The 16,091-nt window shown below is 40.3% G+C and overlaps 1 long non-coding RNA gene across 1 annotated transcript; it reads left to right on the top strand.

Annotated features, from left to right (window-relative positions):
* The first annotated feature begins 1,587 nt into the window (after window positions 1-1,587).
* On the top strand, window positions 1,588-14,876 carry LOC122213441. The gene is made up of 4 exons (XR_006199513.1): window positions 1,588-1,640; window positions 2,148-2,262; window positions 11,072-11,129; window positions 14,782-14,876. It is a non-coding gene; the product is annotated as an uncharacterized LOC122213441 (long non-coding RNA).
* The last annotated feature ends 1,215 nt before the right edge of the window (window positions 14,877-16,091 follow it).

Raw genomic sequence — 16,091 nt, 5'->3', positions numbered from 1 at the left:
TAGTTGCTGATAGTCCCAGTCCGTGACTCCACGGTAGTGTCACTGATGGCATTTTCCATCACGAATTGGTCCACGCAGGTCCTCCCAGGTCTCGCTCGGGCCCTGACAGCCATTTGCCACAACATCTTCATAGCTTTCCTACAATTTCCAATCATGAGGTCATGGTTGCTGATTAATTTGAAATCAGGCTAAAGAATTATTGTGGAATTAGTACAATAATTAGTATTATTTTCTGTGCCTATTCCTGCAGCCAGTAACCAGCTCTGTAAATTCTGTGCAGTCAGTTCATCTCACTGGGCTTAGTTCCCACAGGCAAAGAATGGAAGCGACTCCACACTTAAGTGAGATGTTTCTAAAACACCCAGATCATCCTCCATAACAAGTGTTCCATAAAAGTTTGTTGAGAAATGTTTGTTTCTATTAATTCTGAGGACGAAGACAATGCTTTTCACGAATGTCTCGGTAGGTAGCAGACTACTTTATTGATTGATTGATCGATTGTTGAGTTTTAATTAGAAGGAGAGAGTGGGAGCTGGGAAGAGGGGCAGAGGGAGAGAGAGAATCTTAAACAGGCTCCCTGCTCAGCACAGAGCCCAACGCGGGACTCGATCCTACGACCCTGGTGTCATGACCTGAGCCAAAATCAAGAGTCAGATGCTCAACCAACTGGGCCACCCAGGTGCCCCATCCTAGCAGACTACTTTAAAAGCCATCTTGGACTTTGATACAAGAATTCCTTTCAGTGATACTTTTGGGGTTACTATGAATTCCAATTTCTATTTGCTATCTGTAGTGCCTCTGGCTCTGAATAGAAAAACTTAGGGTTAAGCCTTTGTTCAATACTATGAAGAAATCTATTCATTCATCATTGAAGTTTGAAGCTTTGCCAGGTGGAAATTAGCAAATGTTCACCCCCTGCCCTATATTGGAGAGCAGGATGTAGAAATTGCTTAACCTTGCTCAATATGAGGAAAACTTATTTGTCTTTGAATTTATCTGACACTTTTTAAAAATTTATTTAAGAGAGAGAGAGAGAGAGAGATTGAGAGAGTAAGTTGGGGAGAGGAGCAGAGAGAAAAAGAGAGAATCTTAAGCAGGCCCCATGCTCCGCACAGAGTCCGACTTGGGGCTCGATCCCACAACCCTGGGATCACGACCTGAGCTGAAATCAAGAGTTGGACGCTCAACTGACTGAGCCAGCCAGGCACCCCTCTGACATTCAGTTATTGCTTGTACTGAGATTTTTTAAAAAATGTCAGTCTGATACTGTTTTCACATATATCGATACTAATCAATTCACATATCCACAAATATTTTCGAGTACTTTTAAATATCAGATACTGTTAACAGCATGAGATAAAATGATGAAATAAACCAGGACCTTACTCTTGGAGAGAGCACAGTGTGTGTATTACATACAGTAATTATATAATATAAAGGCAGAGTTTTTCAAGAGAGCTAGCAGTATATGGGGGTGAGGCATGATGGCAACAGCTGTCTTAGGGAAATTCTTTCTGCAAAACTGTCATTTTAGCTCACAAGGAAATGAGGGAGAGTGAGGTCATAATGGCTTAAAGGCCTTGGACAGCCAACGCATAAGGGAAGGGTCTGTCATCTGGGGAGATAATGAACAGACACAGGTAAGCCCTTACGAGTTTTCCCAGTGTCATGAGGCTACAAATTCTAAATGCAATGGAAATTAGAAACCGCTGGATGATATGAGAAGTAGAAATGCTGTTTTAAGTATGGCAGAGAAAGAAAAGACCTCCGGGTTGCAGGAGATGTCGTCATGGGAAGCTTTCTGCAACGAGAGGCTTGGGGAACTGAGGTCATGTGGATTTTAAGAGTGGCTGGGTCAGGGAAGGGTGTCGGCCTAGCATCTATCCAGAAGAGTGTAAGGCATGGAAAGTGAGCAGTGATTCTGGCCAATTAGACGGTGGGCGAAATGAAAAAGAATAAAGATGAATATTTCTGTCTCTATCACTGTACTGTGAAATTCTCAGCAGCAGAGAAATAAATATCTTTGCTTATCTTTGTAGCAATAGAACCTAGAGAGGAACAGCCATTCAAAACTCCCCAATAATAAAAGATATGAATGTTTCACAAATAAAATAGCTCAAGGACTAGGGTTTGAATTGTGTCTCTAGAATCTACTATCTCCCACTGGAGCGACCCTGGGCCAGTACGTTGCCTTCTCAGAATCTCACCTCCGTCGGCATTCAAGAACAAGTATCTGCTATCTTCCAAGGACTAATCCCTCACGTGAGTAAAGACAAGATCAAGATGTTTGCCAGTGTGAAAAGGCACACAAGTTTGCTTTTCATATATTCTTTATGAAATAAGAAGAGAGAATATTCTCCAACACCACAGCACGGATACACATCTAAGTAAGATGCTATATTAAATCGAGTTAAGACCTCTGTCCTAGATATCCATCTAGTGGGAAAGATGTAAGCAATGGGGGTATTTAACATCAAATAGCATCTACAGAAGAAAGGGAATATTGCAAAAGTAAACTAAGCTACACTATGTAAACACTCTTTCTAAATTGTAAAGCAGCCTACAAGCCTATACGTAATGTCTAGGTCGTTATGTTAGGACTGAAGTGTCTTCTTCCCAAATCTGTATGTAGAAGCCTCAACCCCCAGTGTGAGTGTATTTGGAGACAGGACCTGTAAGGAGATAAGAAAGGTTACATGGGGTTACCCGGGGGGGGGGGGGGGGGGGGGGGGCGGGGCTTCATTTAATTTTTTTAATGTTTATTTATTTTTGAGAGAGAGACAGACAGAATACAAGCAGGGGAGGGGAAGAGAGAGAGGGAGACACAGAATCCGAAGCAGGCTCCAGGCTCTGAGCTGTCAGCACAGAGCCCGACGCGGGGCTCGAACCCATGGACCGGGAGATCACGACCTGAGCCAAAGTTGGATGCTCCACTGACTGAGCCACCCAGGCATCCCAATTTAATAGGACTGGTGTCCTTATAAGAAGATGAAGAAATACCAGAGATTTCTTTCTGTCTCCCCATCTCTCTGTGTCTCCAAACATATACAAAAAGGGCCATGTGAGGACTCAGAATGAAGTCACTCTTTATAAGTTAGGAAGAAAGATCTCACCAGACACCGATCCTGAAGGCACATCGATCTTGGACTTGTCGCCCCCAGAACTGTGAAAAACACATTTCTGTTGTTTAAGACTTCCCGCCTGTGGTATTCTGTTATGGCAGTCCCAGCAGACGAATATACCGTGTCCTTGTCTGTCTCTGTCTCTATCTGCATCTATATGTGTATCACTATCTGGCTGTCTATATCTGTATTCCTGGATTCCTGACTCTAAATCTGTGTATTTTCCAACTTTCTAGAAACTTTTAAAACTTGTTTCCACTTTTACAAGGCCTAGCTTGTGTGCTCTCGTGAGACCTGCATGAGTTAAGGTGATAGGCCACGGACCGTGTGCCTGTTAGTTGCGTGGGCGCTATTCTGCAGGTGATCGAGCTGATCAAATCCAGGAAGGGTGGAGTGATAATGTGTCAGCAGGATGAAAACCCGAGGGCGGGTAGTTCCTGGTGCCCAGTTGAAGAAAGCACAGCTTGCCATTCCGATGGATTTATGGGCAGTGGTCAATACTCGTGATAGGTTGTAAGGGTCTCTAAGGTTGAAAAGCAAAGCCTTAACTTGGCATCTTGGCTTGGAAACTGGAAATCTGTATCCATGTTGTTAATGGGAGTGCTTGGGCATGATGTTGCAAATAGTGTTCTCAAAGTGCAGGCACTGAACCCCCACCAGAGTCATTCGGGGTTGTTGTAACATGCAGACAAGCTTACTGCATCAGAATCCTTGGGGGTGCTGGGTGGCTCAGTTGGTTAAGCTTCCGACTGCAGCTCAGGTCATGATCTCTGGATTCATGGGTTCGAGCCCCATGTCAGGCTCCGTGCTGACAGCTCAGAACCCGGAGCCTGCTTCGGATTCTGGGTCTCCCTCTCTCTCTGCCCCTCCCTGCTCTCTCTCTCTCTGCCCCTCCCTGCTCTCTCTCTCTCTCTCTCTCTCTCTCTCAAAAATAAATAAACATTAAAAAAGTAAATTAAAGAAAAGGGATATGACAAAATATACATTATGGTTAAGTAAAATGGTTGTATTTTGAATGTAATATACACTGCATTTTTAGAGTATGTCTTCTATTAAAAATAGAAGCTTCTATTAAAGCTTCTATTAAAAATATAAGATGAAATGAATAGATGTTCAAAAAAAAAAGAAGACCTGAGAGAGAATGCATCACCAACATATTTGCACTGCAAGAAATGTGGGGGAGTTCTCCAGGAAGAAGGAAAGAAAAGCATAAAGATTTGGTTCTACTGAAAGAAAGAATACAAGAAATGGTAATTATGTAAGTAAACATAAGAGACAGCTGCTAAGTTTTAAGAATTTCTTTATTTTTTTTAAATATGAAATTTATTGTCAAATCGGTTTCTGTACAACACCCAGTGCTCATCCCAACAGGTGCCTTTCTCCATGCCCATCACCTACCCTACCCTCCCTCCCACCCCCCCATCAACCCTCAGATTGTTCTCGGTTTTTAAGAGTCTCTTATGGTTTGGCTCCCTCCCTCTCTAACTTTTATTTTCCCCTTCCCCTCCCCCATGGTCTTCTGTTAAGTTTCTCAAGATCCACATAAGAGTGAAAACATATGGTATCTGTCTTTCTCTGTATGACTTATTTCACTTAGCACGACACCCTCCAGTTCCATCCATGTGGCTACAAAAGGCCCTATTCCATTCTTTCTAAAACATAGTTTACTGATTGTTTTAAAAATGCATGACAAAGGCCAGGAGGAGAGAAATAGACGTGAATTGTTGCTTCTTAAACCATATGCCCCAGTGTCATCTTATGTGAAAATAGATCGTGACAGCTTAAAGATTTATACTGAAAAGTCAGAGCTATAACTTTTAAGTAAGCATTTGTAAAGGATAAAAGAAATCTCTAACAGGCTAACGATGGAGAAAAAGTATAGTCAAAAAAATTCTTAGTACAGAAATAAAGTAGAAAAGGGGGGGGAGGGCAAAATACTCTAGGTAAATAAAACTTAGGTGAAATTAAATTAATTAAATGAGTGGTTCAAACATTTAAAGTACAAAGGCCCCACTTTTCACAGTACGTGAAGACTGAGACCCAACTATATGTAGATGACCCGAAATCCTGTTTAATATAAAGACACTGAGAGGTAGAAAAGAAGTAAAGAAAGCGATGGACAGAGGTAAATCACAGAAAAACTAATCAAAGAAACAGAGTGGCTATGGATGCCAGACAAAGTATATTTCAGAGCAAGAAATATTGCCAGGTTTGAGAAGGTCATTTCATAATGATGAAGAGGCCAATATTTCAAGAGGATATTCTTAATACATTAACACCTAATAATAGAGGTTTGAAATACATGAAGTAAAAATAACTGATAACAAATGGGAAAAAATAGACAGGGACGCCTGGGGGCTCAGTCAGTTAAGCCTCTGAGTCTTGATATCGGCTCAGGTCATGATCTCAGGGTTCGTGAGAGGTAAGGTCTATACAGACAGAAGGGAGCCTGCTTGGGATTTTCCCTCTCCCTCTCTCTCTGCCCCTCACCCACTCTCTTTCTCTCTCTCACAAAAGTAACTAAAATAAACTTTAAAAAGGAGGGCAGTATTGTTTTTAAACCATTTTTCTGCAGAAGTAGCTGAATCAGGCTTAATCCTACGTTGAAGGGAACGCACGTGCTGAAGGTGTATGCATTATCGAAGTTCATTATTCCCCAACAATTTTTGGTGACAGAACAAAGAAATAAAAATATTTTAATAAGATTTATAAGATGCACATGTGTGTATATATATATACACATACATATATGTATATATGTATATAATACATACATACATACGTATATGTATACATATGTATACATATATGTATAAATATGTGTATATGTATACATATATGTATATATGTATATATATGTATATATATGTATATGTATATATAATATATAATATATACACATACATACATATATATGTATATATGTACATATATACGTATATATGTATATGTATATATACGTATATACATATATACATATATGTGTACATATATACATATATACATATATGTACATGTATATACACATATATATACATATATATGTATATATGTATGTATACATATATATGTATATATATGTATGTATACATATACATATATACATATACATACATTTGTATATACATACATATGTATGTATATATATTTATGTGTATATATATGTATATGTATATATATAATATATATATAATATATACACATACATACATATATATGTATATATAATATATACATATACATACATACATATAAATATATGCATATACATACATATAAATATATAATACATACATATACATACATGTGTATATATATATTATATATATTATATAATATATATAATATATTATATATATAATATTATATATATATACAATATTATATAATTATATATATATATAATAAAGCTCCTGTGTCCTGTTGAAATTTGCGTGGCAGCATTCTCCTTAAATACTTCCTCCTCCTGCGGCACCTGAGGGCTCAGTCTGCTGGGCGTCTGACTTCGGCTCAGATCATGATCTCATGGTTTGTGAGATGGAACCCTGTCAGCTGTGCTGATAGCTCAGAGCCTGGAGCCTGCTTTGGATTCTGTTTCCCTCTTGCTCTCTCTGCTCCTCCCCTGCTCACACTCTGTGTCTCTCTCTCTTTCAAAAAAATACATAAATAAAACATTAACATCCCCTTATTTTCACCCCCAGGTCTCCTTTTCTTTACAGGAAACTTTGGTAAGATAAAAAGAAGCAGGCTTCTCCTAAAATAGAAATGCACCTGAGTCTCTGTGTTGTAGTCCTGAATCTAATGTAACATTGTACTCATAACAAGAAAGAAAGAAAGAAAGAAAGAAAGAAAGAAAGAAAGAAAAGAAAGAGAGGAAAGAAAAGAAAGGAAAGGAAGGGAAAAGAAAAAAGAAAAGAAAGGAAAAGAACAGAAAGGAAAAGAAAAGAAAGAAAAGAAAATAACACCAGACTCCTCGCTTTCTCTTCCACCATGTCAGTTGCTGGTTTGCAGCCTTTTGCAGCCATGCCATAGCAGGTGAGCCCCACATACAAAGCAGGTAAGCTGAAGTGAAGTGTATGATTTGGAGAGGCTGGGGGAGCCGGGAAGGGGTCAGAGGAAGGCGGGAACTCACCCCCACCTTCTCCCTCTCTGCAGGCATAATGCTCTCTGAAGCCTCCAGTTTATTTTTGTTTTTTAATGTTTATTTTTGAGAGACAGCACAAGCAGGGAGGGGCAGAGAGAGAGGGAGACAGAGGATCCCAAGATCTCTCCTGTGATCTCCACACTGACAGCAGAGAGCCGATGTGGGGCTTGAACTAGTGAACCACCAGATCATGGCCCGAGCTGAAGTTGCACACTTAACTGACTGAGACACCTAGGCACCCCTGAAGCCTCCAGTTTTTAAAGAGTAGGTCTGAAGTCGAATGTCTGCCCTCAGGACTGTCCTCAGGTCTCATCTGTCTGTATCCTTGGCTCCGCACGTGTCCAACAAGCTTCCCTACAACATACTTCTTCCAGCCAACACAGTCCTGGCTTTCTGATTTTTATCTCTGGGCAGGGGCAGCCCTCCCTAAGACTCTCGGTCAGCAGTGGGCCTCAGACCAGCAGGCACCAGGGTCCTGGGGACACCGGCACGGCTCAAGAACGAGCTTCAGGTTGTTTACAAAGGGCCCGGGACACCTGAGGACCAGTCCCTGGCTGGTCTTGGAAGAGCCCCAAAGCTGCAGGTGTTTATGATTGGTTACAGGATGATGCTTCGATATGATTGCAGTGAAAAAAGAAATAAAGAGTTGTAGCGAAAACCCTTTCTAATCTTCGGTTTACAAACTTGTTAGGGGTGCACAGGGTCATCAGGAAAGGTAAAAATTGATGACCTCCAATCTGCCTTTGAAATGTCAGCTCCCCAGCGATGACCCCTTACCTGGACCTCCCCTACACCTCCCCACCCTGATTCTGCCCCCCCATCATTCCCATCTTGTGGGGTGGGCTTTATAATTATTGGCGTGGGGAGTTCTGTTTGATACGGTATTTCTGGAAGTCTGATCTCCAGTTACTAATTTATCTCAGTATAACTACTACTTGTACCGTATCTGCAGTAATAATCATAAATACAAAACTAAGGTGCAACAGAAAAGTGTTTATCGAGGGGTTAGGTGTGCTAACAGTTTATCGGAAATGACCAAAATGCGTAAATCTGAGATAATGCGTAAGTAAATATTTGCACATAGCCTCAAGTAATAGTCATTAGGACAATGTTTGCAAAGCATTTGCAAAATGTGTTTTATTACTATTCCAGGAAGGGAAAGACGGAATGAGACCAACCGAAGTTTAGTGGCACTGTAAAAAGTGTATACGGAAGACAGAATGATATGAACATTTAATCTAGGACAGGCTAATAATAATGGGATTTTTGCCAATACGTTAAATTTTAATTTTATCTCCTCAATGTTCACATCAAAGTTTTGCTTTAAAAATTTGAAAAATAAAACAGCATTTAATTAGAAAATACGTTTAAAAATAAATCAGAAGGAATTGCCTGAGAACATATAATGAGCATGGCTTTTATTATTCTCCTTTATTTATTTTTAAATGTTTATTTTTGAGAGAGTGAGTGAGAGAGTGCACACTAGTGAGGGAGAGGCAGGCGGGGGTGGGGGTGCAGAGGGTCTAAAGCCAGCTCTGTGCTGAAGGCAGAAAGCCCAACACAGGAGTCGAACTCACAAACTGTGAGATTATGACCTGAGCCGAAGTCAGATACTTAACTGACTGAGCCACCCAGGTGCCCTCTTTAATTTTTAACTGTGAAAAAAAATTGTTTTAAAAGTCTTTTAATAATTAAACAATAAGTCTGCCAATAAGTGTTTCTGAGGTATAATTGATCTGTTCGCAGATCTGCCAAGGATCAATCACATGGGTAGGGGTCAATTCTCATGATGTCCAGGAGTAAAAAGCATTCTCTGCTAGAAATATCTTCAGTCATACAGTATTTTGATATGATTCTAAACACACTATATTTTTCTTCACTTATTTTTTAAAGGTGTCCATCAGTCATGCCATTGCATGTGGAGGGAGGGAGGGAGGTTATTTTCAAAGCATTTCTGACTCATAAGGAAATCTTTCAAGCATTTACACCTTTAGAAAACATGTTTACCCAAATATTATTACTAGAATGATAACTATCAAGCAAGAAAATCATGTAATAAAATAATTACTTTAAGCATCAAAGTTTTATAAGACTCCACAGAGCATACTCATGCAGAGTTCAGGAATCTTGAAAGAATCTTCTGTTAACAAATTATGTTTGCAAAAACAATTTCTTTTCCTTTTTTTTTTTTTTTTTGGTTTTGCAACAAAAACCTGTCCCAGCTGTGAACTTGTTTTTCACTCTCTTTAAAATTTAAATTTATCATTTATAAATTAAACTGTAGGAATGCCCTGATACCATCAATAAAGTTGTTTATTCACTGAGCCTCTTATCTTTCCAGGCAAAGATTTTATACATGTTGAATTATATTTGTTTTTTAATTGAGATATAAGTGACATATAACGTATTAGTTCCGGGTAAACAGCATAAGGATTCGATATTTGTATACATTGTGAAATCCTCACCATACTAAGTCTAGTTAATACGTATCTCCACACATAGTTGACGTTTTTCTTGTGATGAGGAGTTTGAAGGTCTACTCTCTTCCCAACTTTCAAATATGCAGTACAGTGCTATTAACTATAGTCACCATGCTATACGTTACATCCCCGTGACTTATTTATTTTATAACTGGAAGTTTGTACCTTCTGGCACCCTTATATATTTTTTTGTGTGACTGAGAATAATATGTAATAGAATTTATCGGAAGTCCAAGACTTAAGCTTTAGCAACACCAAAACCGGCAGCTATCACATTTGGAAAATCCCTTGTTTTAATGCGCCCTTCTGACTCTTGATAGAAGTAGGAAGTCAGCTCCAGGCAATTCTGCAGGCAGGGCTCCAAGAAACTTAATGCCCCACCTCTTTCTCTTGCCTTTCTCTGATCTCCTGCAAAAACTCCCCCCTAACCCAACCCTACTAGAGCGCTAAGGAACAAGGAATACAGGTCATACGATGAATACAATGCAGGGTGAAGGGTATACATTGTGAAGAGTTGATTTTGTAAGAACCAATGGAGGAGTTTCATTTGAACCATTTGGCACAGATACATGCCCCAAGTTTCATGTTAATCTTTCGTTCCAAGTCTGGTGGGTCCACCTAGTCACACACATGGCTCAGGAAGCATAGGCCAGCCTTCCCTAAACTCGTGAGGGGAGGGCTTACTGCCCTGGAGAAGATGACTTGGAGGGCGACGGGATGTGTGCTTCCTACGAGCAATCGAAGCCCAAGAAAGTGGAGAAGGAAGCGGATGATCTAGGGAAGTTTAATGTCTTTTCCCGGACCCACCAAACGTGCCATACTTTTTCCTCCTAAGGAGGGGGTGGGGGGGCAGGAAATAGAGGGTCCTGATCACTGAACCATAATGGGGATACAGGAAAACCTGAGTTGTAAAGGAATGGACCCTCTTTGTGGACATCAGGTAATCTGTGCGTGGGGTTATACAGTGTGCTGATATCCAGCCCCCCTCCTCTTTCTTTCACCTGATGATTGTAGCGTCTCTCGACCAGCCTTGCCCTAGACAGGTATTTCCTTAAGGATGGAAAAACCGTACATTCCACTGCTGTCATCCGACGCTCCTACATTCGTTAGCCATCATTCTCATCAGCCGGTGCTACTTGGATTCCACAGATAAAGACTTTTTCCTTCCCCCTTTAATTACCAACTGTTAGATTACAGTGTTGGAACAATAGTCATCTCAAATAGCAACAAACCATTACTATTTTCTTTATATATTTTTTAAACATCATTAACATTTGAAAACTCCTGTAAGCAAGAGATTAACAAACGCTTTTCCCCTTCTGCAGGAGAAACTGACCCTTGGTTAACTTCTTGGCCCTGTTTCCCTGGAAACAGATAAAGACCGTAAGTTACCAAGTACCATTGCTTATAGTAAAAATTACCACTCATTGGGCAAATTGGATCTAGCCGGGAAGAATAATGAGATACAAAGCCATATCTACCGGCTTCCCTGAGTGTGATCACTCCTGGGATTGAATCCTTCTGGAGCCCATGATACCTAGTCAAAAAAAGACACTCTCTTTTAGAAATATCTTCAATAATATAGGCTCTGAAGCTGTTCCAAGAGATATCAGCTCCTGTAGGGAATGCGGCTCTTTGTACAAGGCAGCTGTCACACCCTGCCACATGGCTGTCATCTCACTGCACCCGAGCTATCTGATGTGTGGCTTCAAGAGCCTGACCAACAAGAAATGCGCGGGGTACCCTCCTGGCAAGCTCTGATTCCTGTTTTTATATTCTACTGACAGATCGGCCCCACATAAGGCCTATCGTAATCTGTCGAGTCTCAATGTCTAGTTTAACCAAAGAAGGCCCTTTACTGGGCACTGCGGGCTTTCCCTGTATTGTGACACTGTAAAATAGTCCGGCAAAGCCTTGTGTGTTCCCTGTCCAGCTAGAATTAGATTTCTCTGATAAACTCTGCTTCCTTTTGGTGGAGAAACAGATTTGGAAAAAGACAGGGGCTGCCACATTATTACTGTTTTCCTACTCGTTGAAATCAGCGTATCATGACTTCTAGACCTTTTCCATGAACACAAAAATATAATTTAAAGAATCTTGTGATTAATTGAATTGGTTAAGTTGAGCATAAGTTCTTTAGTATTATACTTGCAGCTTTTCTCTTTTATACTGATAGCATTAACATAATCACTTATTTGCTTAACCCTGCACTGTAACAGCAATTTCAATACAATAATACCGCTAATTCCATGAATAATCAGGCGACTGAATATATTGTGGGATTTCATGTGGCTGTTCTTTTGTTCCTTAATGTACTTCCCACTCAGTTGTCATAGACATGGTTTATAGACAGGTTTTAGATCACCAGAAACAATTCTTTCCTCCCTGTAGCTATTAATAAAATAATTTGAAATAGAAGTATGTTCCATTTTCAATCTGTGTTCAAATTCTCCTTTCTATATAATTCCATTTTTTTAAACAGCTGCATTTTTGTGTTTCAATATCAAAATGATATTTTATGATCAAAAAAGCCTCAACCTACTCCTTCCGCTGCCTATAATTAAGAATTGTATTCGTTTCTTTCTATTATTTTAGTAATTTCATTTTGTATAGTAAATATATGCTGTTATGTATATAGTCTATTCACACATATATCTTAATTTCTTCATTTTATATAAAATATGTCATATTGCTATTGCGATTTTTAATATTTCCCATATAATTGGATTTGTTAGGATGCATGGAGTAAGGATTGTGTGCACAGAACAGGGCTTTGTAAAGTGTGGCCATTTCATGGGCTGAGAATCATACAGGACGGAGTCTTCAAAGAACTCCTGTGGAGCACATATCAGGGCTATAAAAGATGATCATAAAATTATTAATCAAAGGGCACCTGGGTGACTCAGTTGGTTAAGCATCCGAATCTTCATTTCAACTCAGGTTGTGATCTCATGGTTCTTGAGTTCAAGCCCCGCGTTGGGCTCTGTGCTGACAGCTCAGCACCTGCTTGGGATTCTCTCTCCCTCTCTCTACCTCTCTCTCTCTCTCTCTCTCTCTGTCCCTCAAAAGGAAGGAAGGAAGGAAGGAAGGAAGGAAGGAAGGAAGGAAAAAAGAAAGACACTTAAAAAATATTAACCAAATAAAATTTGATTAAATAATTAAAATGTGTATATATGCATGTATATATTTTTATATTTTATACTTGTAATTTTTAAAACTATTTCTTCACCCTCATTTTTAACGCTTATTCCAGACTGTGATGGCAGATAGTGTCCATCTTACACGCTGGAGCATGACCAATGCCTAACACATTTCCTTTACAAAAAAGGAATTTAATATATAATTGTCGAATGAATGAATGCAGCTTCCAGGAAGAGTCCATTTTAAACACAATTTGTAAAATATAAACAGGAAGAGAAGTTTCTGCAGTCTAATGTAGGTCGTAACTGGAAATAAAGTCATGATCCTCAGCTTTTCCAGCACCTAAACTTCATTTCCACCCGCCAGACATAAAGTGTGGACTTGCCTTTTGGGAATAATCACGTCAGCCCAGTTTCACATGACAGAGTAACATAGAGCAATTAAGTGTGTTGACTTTGAACTCAGATGGACAGCCATTTGATTCTTGGCTGTTGCTATGTGATAGTGAAGAATCCTGAGCAATTACTCCACAGACCCAATTAAAAATTATGAAGCACAGGTGCACCTGGGAGCCTCAGTCGGTTAAGCGTCCAACTCTTGGTTTTGGCTCAGGTCATGATCTCAAGGTTCGTGAGTTCCAGCCCTGCATTGGGCTCCAGGCTGACAGCACAGAACCTGCTTGGGATTCAATCTCTTCCTCTTTCTCTGCCCCTACCCCCAGTTGAGCTCTCTCTCTCTCTGTCTCAAAATAAATAAATAAGCTTTAAAAAAAGAATTATGAGGCACAGATAATACATAACAATGTTTCTATAGATGTTATATCTAATTTGTTACACAAATTCCATTTACATATTTATATATATTACGTGTTTTATTTATTTGTTTTTTTTTTAAATTTTTTTTTTTCAACGTTTTTTATTTTATTTTTGGGACAGAGAGAGACAGAGCATGAACTGGGGAGGGGCAGAGAGAGAGGCAGACACAGAATCGGAAACAGGCTCCAGGCTCCGGGCCATCAGCCCAGAGCCCGACGCGGGGCTCGAACTCACGGACCGCGAGATCGTGACCTGGCTGAAGTCGGACGCTTAACTGACTGCGCCACCCAGGCGCCCCTATTTATTTGTTTTTTAAAAATGTTTCTTCATTTATTTTGAGAGAGGGAGAGACCGTGCCTGCACGTAGGGGAGGGGCAGAGATGGGGGGAGAGAGAATGCCACGCAGACTCCTCTCTGTCAGGGCAGAGCCTGACATGGGGCTCGATCTCCCAAATGGTGAGATCAGGACCTGAGTCAACTTCAAGAGTTGTATGTTTAACCACCTGAACCACCCAGGTGCCCAGTAGGTGTTTTATTTATAAAGATGTTATATAGCATCTGCTATATTCTCTGTAGAATAAGAGTCAGGTCCAGTAGGATATTGCCAAGGAGTGATGTGTGATGGAATCTGAGCATTTGGTCAATGTGTCAGGTTAATTAGAAGCTCAAGAAAGAAATGAACTGCTAACAGCCCAGTTGAAATTCCTGAATGCTCCCTGAGCTCATGGTGTGCAGGTTACTTGTAGGGACCCCCAGAAGTGAGATGACGAAAGTAGATATGGAGGTGTTAAACACATTTTCCCTGCTCTGGGCCTGTCACGTAACATGAATGATTCCTTCAATGAAAAAGGAGACCCTAGAATACTAGATTCCTTGGGAAAAAGAGCAGTCTCCTTGGACACATTTCTGCAAGTACCTAAGATCCTTTCCGTTCCATGCCCTGACTCCGTTGATACACCTTTGCCTCTCAAAATTTTTCTCAACGTTGCACTTTTTGCTTGTTGACAAAACTTCTTTCCATTGATCAGAAGTTTAGAGTTCCTGCATTCCCCCATTAATTCATGTCTTGTCTTGGAAAGGAAAGTCTGCGAGAGCGTCAGTGTCATTCAGCTGGACGCCGTCAGCATCGACACACGTCGGCTCCTGCTGACTGTTTATTCTTCACAGTGTGGAAGGTACGGGTATTGACTTTAAGTTTCAAGAAAAATGATTAGTTGGAATTCTGTTCAGTTGCTGGCACTTCTAATAAAGTATACCCTTAACATTTGCAGACTTAGAATTCCAAATTTTGTCTAATCATGGACCCATATGTCACATGATTTGCAATTTTGCTGAGGCATGAGGTTGAATCCCACTCACTCGAGAGGCTGGCAGTAACTCTCCAAGTGATGAAAATTTCGTTTCTTGGTGAGAAACGATACCTAAGAGTAACCTAGACTAGTTGGAAATTTGGGGATACTTGAAGCTCTCTTGGTGAGTTGCCCAAGACATTTAATTGAGCTCTTCTATATTTGCGAGCAATTGTTATGAAAGAAAAAAACAATGGATTCGCCACAGAATAAAAATAAATTGCTGTTTGGCCTTAGGGCATTCAGTATGTCTGAGAGGCAGCAAGTCTTTGGGGAGGGAGACAGGGCTACAAATGAAGAGAGGGGCACCTGGATGGCTCCGTCAGTTGAGCGTCCAACTTTGGCTCAGGTCAGGATTTCATGGCTCGCAAGTTCGAGCCCCGCGTCAGGTTCGCGGCTGTCAGCACAGAGCTTGCTTTGGATCCTCTGTCCCCGTCTCTTTGCCCCTACCTCCCTTGAGCCCTCTGTCTGTCAAAAATAAACATTAAAAATCAAAAACCAACAAGCAAACAAACTACAACAGCAACAAAAAGAACAAACGGAGCGAGCTACAGACTACATGAAGGGGTCTGTAATTACCCTGAAGCAAAGCAGTACTCAGATGCCCAGGGATGATGAGCATCCAAGATCCATGTCCCCTGAGGTACAATCACGTTGTCACCTTACTGCTTGAGTTCCTCCTGCCCTTGTACATGTCCTTATATGTTCAACCAGTCATGTGTTTGCTCATTTTGGAACAGAGCTCTGTCTCCATCATGTCTCAGTCTAGTCGTTGGAAATGATACAATTCCAGCCTGTAAATTTCAGGCTTGATCATGTGTATGCCAGGTGTCTAGATACTTCCCTTCTTCCTGTTAAAAAAAAAAAAAAAGATCTGGGAAAAGCCTGAAACTGTACTTACACTCTTTCTAAGCAATAAAAATAATTTCCTGCCAGAGATCACCTTCTCCTCATGCTTCAGTTACAATCGTAGGCACCAAACTGAAACCTTCTAACTTGGTGCCACATGAGAAGACTCACCATTATTTCAAAGTTTTGAT

This window comes from Panthera leo, chromosome A2 (genome assembly GCF_018350215.1).
Source record: "Panthera leo isolate Ple1 chromosome A2, P.leo_Ple1_pat1.1, whole genome shotgun sequence".
NCBI lineage: Eukaryota > Metazoa > Chordata > Mammalia > Carnivora > Felidae > Panthera > Panthera leo.
The sequence above is the reverse complement of the archived record's forward strand: the minus strand, read 5'-3'. Positions and strand labels throughout refer to the sequence as shown.